Below are 8,979 nucleotides of genomic sequence, written 5' to 3'. Positions count from 1 at the left end.
AAAGAAAGAAAGAAAGAAAGAAAGAAAGAAAGAAAGAAAGAAAGAAAGAAAGAATCATCATCATCTAGGGGCAGCTGATGTCTCTCGATAGAGAGCCAAGCCCATACTCAGGACGACCCAAGTTCAAATCTGACCTCAGATACTTCCTAGCTAGGTGACCTTGGGCAAGTCACTTTATCCCATTTTCCTTGCCCTTGCCCTTCAGTCTTAGAGTTGTTACTAAGACAGAAAGTGGGGGCTTTAAAAAAATAAATCTAATCATCCCATTGGCTTACTTGATAATAGGAATAACATCTGAGTGGAATATATTTCCTCACCTTTTCCTCTCTCACCAGAGGTCTTTGGTCAGATATTTATGGTCATGGATGTTGTCAATAAAGGTTATCCATTTGAAAGGGGATGGTTGAACCAGTAAACATGGAGGCTTCCATGCTCAATGGCATGTTGTGTAATTGGAGGCATTGGTAGTACATTACTTTTCCCTGGAAGCACTTTTAGGACTGACTCTGGAAACTTCCCTCTACCATTCAGCTTCCTTTATCTTCTCACCACCCTGGGACCCTCTGAACTCCTACAACTGGAAACTCCCAGTTCCACACTCATTTGTTCCCAAGAAATAGTATTCTCTTCTTCCTTGGACCTTAGTATTTCTAATATTTGGGCAGCTAGGTGGCACAGTGAAAAGAAGGCTGGTCCTGGAGTCATCTTCTGGTGTTCAAATCTGGCCTCAGACACTTACTAGCTATATGAACCTGGGCAAGTCATGTAATTATTTGCCTTGGTTTCCTCATCTGTAAAATGAGCTGTAGGAGGAAATGGCAAACCAGTCCAGTAGCTTTGCCAAGAAAACCTTAAATGGGGTCATGAAGAGCCAGACATCACTGAAAAACCACTGAACAAATTTGTAGTGTGAAATATATCTGGGCTGCCACAAGTCACAGGATGCCTTTTATGACCTATTCCTCCCTACAGAGATTCTGATTGCAGTCAGTGGTTTAGCTTCTTGTCTTATCAGTTCTAAAAGTACTAAAATTTGCACACTAATACAAGGAGTAGTTTTCAGAGGGCTAGATTCAGAGTTAAGAAGATCTATGTTCAAGTCTTGCCTCAGTTATACACTAGAAATATGATCACTGGGTAAATTGATCAGCTAGGTCCCCAGGATGATCTCTAAGACTGTAAATTACAGATGAGTTATAACTGCAGTAATGATGGGAATTTCCACACCTGGAGAGCCTCACGCTAATGTCAAGCCCAGGCCTCCCTTTGCACCCTCCATCAATTGTCAAGTCCTGTTCTTTCTACTTACATAACATCTTTTGGATAGATCCCATTCTCTCCTTAGACCCTACCGCCATCCTGACACCATTATCTCAGGTCTGCTGGGTGGGTTGGCCTCTCTAAAGTCTCTCCCTTCTTCAGTCCATCTTCCATTCAGCCACCAAAGTAATTTTCCTTAAGCTCAGGACAGATTAAGTTGTTCCACTACCCCCTACTCAATAAACTCCATTGGCTTTAATTCCCTCTAGGAACAAATACAAAATCCCAAGGCATTCAAAGTCCTTTATAACATAGTCTCTACCTACCTTTCCAGTTTCTTTCACTTTTTCCCCTCCATGCACACTGAGATCCAGTAACACCAGCCTCCCTGATATTCTTTACATGACACTCCATCTCTTGATTATGAACATATTTCCTGGCTGACCCCTGTGCCTGGAATTCCCTCCTTCCTCATCTCTACCTCCTGACTGCCCTGGCATCCTTCAAGTCCCAGTTAAAATCCTGCTTTCTATAAAAAGATTTCCTTAGGTTTTCTTAATCTTAGAACCTTCTCTTAAAATACCACCAGTTTATTTCACGTATAACTTGTTGTATGTAGTTATTTGCCTGTTGTCTTCTCCATTAAACTATGAGCTCATTGGCAACAAGGTTTGATTTTTGTTTGTCTCTTTTGGCTTTCTTTGTATCCCCAGCACTTGGCAGGGTAGGCACTTAAGAGTTGTTGAGGGGCTAGATAGGCTGCTCAGTGGATTGAAAGTCAGGTCTAGAGACAGGAGGTCTTGGATTCGAACGTGACCTCAGATACTTCCTAGCTGTGTAACCTTGGACAAGTCATTTAACTCCTACTGCCTTGCCTTTACCATTCTTCTGCCTTGGAATCAATATTGATTCCAAGATAGAAGATAGGGGTTTTATAAAAATCAAACCAAACCAAACCAAAGAGTAAACTATCATTTTGTAAGAACAACTGAAGTTAAAGTTGAGTGAACAGAGGATAGGGTTTCTTTTCTTTTTTTTAAATATTTGCAAAAAGCTAATTTTTCTACATTTCATAATGTACGAAGTAGAGTAAGGAGTGTAAGTGATTTGGTTATAGGTGAGCAGTGTCGGATAAGGATCACCAGCCCCTTCCTAGTTTTTCCCACCCATTCCCTTTTATTTATAATTTCCACCCTTTCCAATCAAGGGTGACAAGATTTTCTCACTCTTAAGTCAAACAAGAATTTAGATTTAGAGATGTGAAGTGGTGGGAGGAGAAAAATAGAAATAAAATGTGACAAAAGACAGGTTTCAGACGCTGTTGTGCTTCTCGCGCTAGCTGGCTGGGGTCTGTATCACAAGAGAGCTAAGGTGCCACGGAAGTTAGTGTCTGTCTTCCTTTGAAGAGAGAGTCAGTCCTGCCCATGAGGAAGCCACAACACATCTGTGCACCAGGAGGTGGCACCAGAGAGTAGCATCTGCTCAAGGAAGATGCCCTCAAAGGCTAGAGATGCCTCACAGAGTGAGAAACCCAAAAGAGGGCAGTGCAAAGACATTCATTACAGGATGACCACAGTTCTGCTGCAGTAGAAGCTCAAATTGGCCAGTGATATATATTCCCTACTCACATCTGTGTGTGTCCTTCTATGTGCATATTTCCAGGATGTTTCCCCCATTGGTCATTTGGTAATCTGTGGGAAATGTTTATGGGAGGAGGAGGAAAGAACATTCTTGTCATTTATTTTACTAAGCTATTAGATTAAATGTCTTTTGCTTTTAACTAGATCATCTTCTGGATAGTATAAATACATTCGTGGGAGTTCATGAGTCACAGATTTGAGTGGACCCACAAGGTGTCATTTTCTGGGGTCTCCTGTGTGAGATGGGGATCCCAGTTCCTACAACTGTTATGCATTATGGTGACTAAATATAAATGGAAAGCAGTTCACAGAAACCGCTATAGTTGAATTTGGAGTCAGAGGATCTGACTTTGAAACCAGTTTACTACTACTGGCAAATTATTAAATCCATGTGAGTAGCAGTTTCATCATTTGGAAAATGAGGGTGTTGGCCATTACTAAAACTGCATACATAGGTCCCTTCCTACCTAGAATCTATTGATGCTAATTAGTACCATACACTCACTCCAATGCCTCTGGGATCTGTAATTCAAGCAATATGGGGACTACCGTCACAAGAGAAAGAGGAAAGTGACTCCTAGTGCCCCAATGGCCTTTGAAAACTGCAATGTCTATGAGATTGGACCTCATAGGACAGATATACACAGTTCTCCTCTGGGCCTGTAGTTGAAGCCTCATAGGATCTGGCAGAGTATAAACACTCCTGGAAATGCCTTAGTTCTAACTTGCAGTTGAAATCTCTTATTTCAAATTTTTCCCCAAAACGTGAACTCCTTGAGAGCAGGGACCATCTCTGTTTTTCTTTTTCTAGCTTCAGAGCTTAATTAGTATTTTGCACATAGTAAGAGCTTAATAAATGCTCATTCATGCATAGCCTTCAAGGTTACATAACCAAACAAATTGTTGATGTAATCGGAGTCCCAAAGTCCATTGGTATGAGAGAGAGAGAGATTATTTCCTGCCAAGAGGGGAAGCAGGAGGTTGGAGCTAAAGGCTGGCGGCCACCCTGCTCTCAACAGAGAGAAGGGGTACTAGGCTAGAACTAAATGTATCTGCTCCTTTAACTATTATTAGAGTAAGGGATGTGGTTTTCAGACTCAGGCTAAACTTCTGATTGCTGTTCATTTATGGGAAAGGTAGGACCCTAGGCTTTCTATCTAAGGCTCGACTGTCTTCCCACCAAATACCAGCTCCATAATGAATACACAGAGCACTTAGTCAAGAAAACCATAGATACAAGTCAATAGCAAAATAGAAATCAGAGAAAGTCTACATATGAGAATATATACTAGACAACACAGAGGGAAAGGAACCCATTGGGAGAGAGGCAACAGCTTAACTGAGAAACCGAGACAGAAAAAGGCAGAGTCCTATATCTCATCCAAGGAGAAATTCCCTCAAGTCTCTGGTGTAGCAAGCTGAGGATAGGGTCATGATGGAAACTGCCAATTCCTCTCATTTAGCTTCTTCTCAGAACTGTATTCTCCCTTCAGCAATCTGAAATGGAGTCGGCCGCTTCCATCTTCTCTCTCTTAAAAGGAAACCAGAAGGGTCTGCAGTAATTGCAGGACTTAAAGAAATCTGAAGAAACTGGAAGAGCCAGGGCTTTCCTCTCTCCTACTCTGCCAGCTCTGCCCCTCCCTTCAAATACAGAGGTGTGGCATCCTTCACCAACGAGGAAGTGGGGTTTGAGACTTGAGTTACTTGAGTCAATCTTCTTTTCTCCATTATTATAACTCCAATATCTATTCATCTATATCAACATCAGCAATTTTCTCATTACCATGTCAGTCTACATTTGCTTATGTTAAAAGACAAAGGCTTCACACCTGACTCCCCAACAAATGGAGTTGTCTCTACTCTTGTTTTCCACTTCCTTGTATCTCAGGGTTGATGTTCTCTGCTCCCCGTTAGATTAGCTCTCTTGTTGTCTTTGAATCTGAAGGGCTCCTTGAGCACAGCAAACGACTTCCTGCCCTCTTGCCCCCAGTCCTGGATGTTCAGAATATTACTAGAACTACATACCTCCTCCCTAATCCCCATTTCCTCTCTCTAGTTTTCTTTCTCAGGCTCTGCATCTAAACTATATTTTTCTTATGGGGCAGCAAGATGGCACAGTGGATAGAGCTCAGGGCTTGGAGTCAGAAAGTCCTAAATTCAACTCTGAATTCAACCATTTACCACCTGTGGGACCCTAAGCAAGTCACTTAACTTCTGTTTGCCTCAATTTCCTCATCTATAAAATGGGAACAATAATAGGATCTTGCTCTCAAGGTTGTTAGGAGCATCAAATGAGATAATAATCATAAAGCACTTATCACAGTGCCTAGCACATAGAAAGTACAATGTGATGTTGTCTATTATTATTAATTATTAATGTAATTATTGAACTTTGATGTTAACTTTATGAATTATTTTAAATATTAATGAATGTAAAATAGTTTGTCAGCAATTCAGCTGTTTGATTTCTGTCACTAGCCATATTCCTTGAAAAGTATACACACAGATATGAACTTTTCTTTTATATACACATGCAACATATTATATATTATATGTAACATATTATATATACATGTAAGGGAGAGGATTCCCCTCTCCATTTCAACTGTAGTCACAGAAAGCCTAGAACATAATCATAATGTGTTAATGAGGTAATAAACTAATTGTAAAAGGTGTATCTAACCCCTGATCCCTTCGTGACATGCCAGCATCCCTGGGATGAGGTTGAGGGGAATATTTTTTAAAGGGGTCTCTGGGAGCTTTAAGTAGCTAAGCCCTATAGAAATTTTAGTAGTTCAAGTGAGGATGGGAAATATTGAAAGCCAAAAGCTGACTGTAGAGGAGACCTCCGCAGGAGGAAGTGAAAATTTGTCTCTTTTTTCTCCCTCTTCTCCAACTCCTCATTTCAGCCGTATAGCTTTGAAGGGGAATTATTGGACCAAGAAGAGACTCAATATTCAGTAGGAAACATAGACACTACTCCAGATACAAATAGATGGTTCCTGAGGGAGGGAAGAACTTCAAGGAGTATGACTTCTGCTAGCCAAGAGCTGGCTGTGTGGACTCAAGAGAGGAGCAGACCCTGGATCCCAGCTGAGAAACCCACAAGTAGAGATGCTGTACCCCAAAGGGAGCACAGAGAGGACAACAGAAAGAAATAAGTGACTTTTGAACCAGGAGCAGAAACATCTCATATGTATACTACATGGATGTATCACTAACATTATACTCTAAGTTTGATCCCACTCTTCCCATGAATTTTTTGTATTTGAGGGAGAGGTTTTTTAAGTATAAAGGAGGGGATTTTTGCACCTCTTCTTGTTACTGTGCCATTTTAGTAAAATCCTTTGCCTAATTGTAGGAGGTTGACGTGAATTACGTCTTGAAGGGAACTTGGAATTCCAAGGGGTTCCAAGAGGCAGAAGTGAGGAGAGAGAACCTAGAGGCTTGGGATGGAATGTTGCATATGGGAATTAGCAAGTAGAACAGATCGATTGGAATTTAGAGAGCATGTGAGGAACTAATACGTAATTAATTGACTTAATTAACAGGAATGGTTATTAAAAGGAAGCATCTTAGTGGAAGGCTCATATACTGAAGTATTAAGAGTCCAGATCTACTGGGTATAGAACTCAGGTAGCAGCTGCCCTCTGAGGACTCAACTTCACTTCCTCAATACTTCTCCCTCATAGAATCCCTGCTTCCTTCAAAGCCAACTCAGGCATTACTTCCTGTAATAGGTTCTTCTTGATCTCTCTCCTCTCAGTTGTCAGTGCTCGCTCCTTAAAATTACTTCCATTCCTTTGTACAAGGTTTGTATCCACTTACTTGTAGACGTGTTTCCTTCCTCTATCCCCATTAGAATGTAAGCTCCTTGAAGACAGGAAGTATTTGTCAATCAATGCCTTTCTTAAAACATGGTGTCCCAAAATGAGAACAACACTCCAAATGAGGTGGAATGGGAGCAAAGTACTGTGGATTATCTTCCTGTTTCTGGAAGCTGTGCCCTGCCTGCCCCTCTTCATGTAGCCCAAGATTGTCTGTGCTTTTCTGGTCACCATATCACACTACTGATTCACCTTGAGTTTACAGTCCATTAAACCCTCAGATATTTTTCAGAACTGTTATCTAATCCCATTTTGTCCATCTTATATTGGCGGTGCTGATTTTTTTGTGTCCAAGGGCAAGATTTTACATTTTGTCTCTCTTTAATGTCATCCTGTTATATTTAGACCAATGCTGGATCCTTTTGGAACTGACTTGCTTTCCTGTGTGCTTGCCACCCCTCCCAGCTTTGTGTCATCTGCAAATTGATAAACATAACCATCTATGCTTTGGTCCAAAATATTAATCAAAATGCTAAACATCATAGCAGAGATCTGTGAGTCACTCCACTGGCCACCTCCTATCACATGGGCAATGAACCATTAGCAACTGCTCTTAGAGTCTGGGCATCCAATTAGTATATATGTTTACTATTTACACCCATGTAATATAAATATATCTCTGAATTCATCTAATTGTGTAAACACTTAGCTCAACGGTTAGCAACCTTTTTCGCCTTGAGAGCCATAAACACCTGCGGAAGGAGGAGGATGGAGACAGAAGGCCCTGGAATATGGGGCGGGGGCTGTGCCCCCCTGGGGCACATCCTGGGGCTCTGCCCAGACTGGCTGGTCGGAGCCAGATATGGCTGGAGAGCCATATGTTGCTGACCCCTGACCTAGCTCATATCTCTTTGTATTCTAGTTGGAGATACTTTGTCAAAAACAATGCTAAAAGCAGGTAGGTGACACAGTAGGGAGAAAACTGGATTTAGAACTAGGAAGACTCATCTTTATGAGTTCAAATCTGGCCTCAGACACTTATTAGCTATGTGACCCTTGGCAAGTCACTTAACCTTGTTTTGCTCAATTTCCTCATCTATAAAATGAGCTAGTAAAGCAAATGCAAACCACTCAAGTGTCTCTGCCAAGAATACTGCAAATGGAGCCATCAAGAGGCAGACATGATTGAAATGATCCAACAATATCTACAATATTCCCTTCATCCAGTGGTTTAGTTAGTCTATCAAAAAAAAAAAAAAGAAAGAAATGAGCTGAATCCTGTGTTACCTGTTCTTAATCAAGACTGGAGGTTCTTACCCTGGAGTCTAAGACCTTGCTTTTTAAAAATATATTTTGGTAGCTCTACTTCAATATCTTTGGCTTTATTTGTAATCCAATGTATTTTATGCATTAAAAAGCTTTCTTCTGAGAAGGGGTCCATAGGCTTCCACAGACTGCTTAAGGAGACCATGATACAGAAAAGGTTTAGAACTCTTGTTCTGGAGAAATGATGTCAAATTCAAATCAAGGCAGAGATCCAGAAGGGCTGCATGTTGACTTATTTTTAGCATGTAATATCTGTATTTTATTGTATTTTTATTTATTTTGTTCAATATTTCCCAATTACATTTTAAAAAAGAATTTAACTCTTACTTTCTATCTCAGAATCAATATTAGTTAAAGGTTCCAAGGCAGAAAAGTGATAAGGCCTAGGTAATTGGGGTTAAGTGACTTGTCCAGCATCACACAGCTAGGAAGTGTCTGAGACCAACTTTAAACCCAGGACCTCCCATCTCTAGGTCTGGCACTCAATCCTTTGAGCTACTAGTTGTTCTCTTCCATTCTCTATTGCATTTTTATCTGCTTTGGGTTGCACTTAAGAGTGTTGTGAGCCATCTGAAGCCTGGGGGTTGTATGTTTCATACTTTTAGCCAAGAGGAAGGCACCTAGCACTTTGGGTAGAGCCCTGTAGATGATTTAAAGGGTTCAATGAACTAGAATGACACAGAATTGATAGCCATGGATGGACTGAGGTTGGTATCATGGAAAAGCATAACCCTTATAAGTGAGATCTTAGATTCATTGCAGTATCTATTGAAACAGATTTCAGGGGTAGCTAGGTGGTTTTAGTCGATAGAGTGCTGGGCCTGAAGTTAGGGAGATTTGAGTTCAAATCTGACCTCAGACATTTACTAGCTGTGTGACCCTGGGCAAGTAGAGAGAGAAAGAAAGAAAGAAAGAAAGAAAGAAAG

Source organism: Gracilinanus agilis, chromosome 2, assembly GCF_016433145.1.
Source record: "Gracilinanus agilis isolate LMUSP501 chromosome 2, AgileGrace, whole genome shotgun sequence".
In the NCBI taxonomy this organism is placed as follows: domain Eukaryota; kingdom Metazoa; phylum Chordata; class Mammalia; order Didelphimorphia; family Didelphidae; genus Gracilinanus; species Gracilinanus agilis.
Note: the sequence above shows the minus strand (reverse complement) of the source record.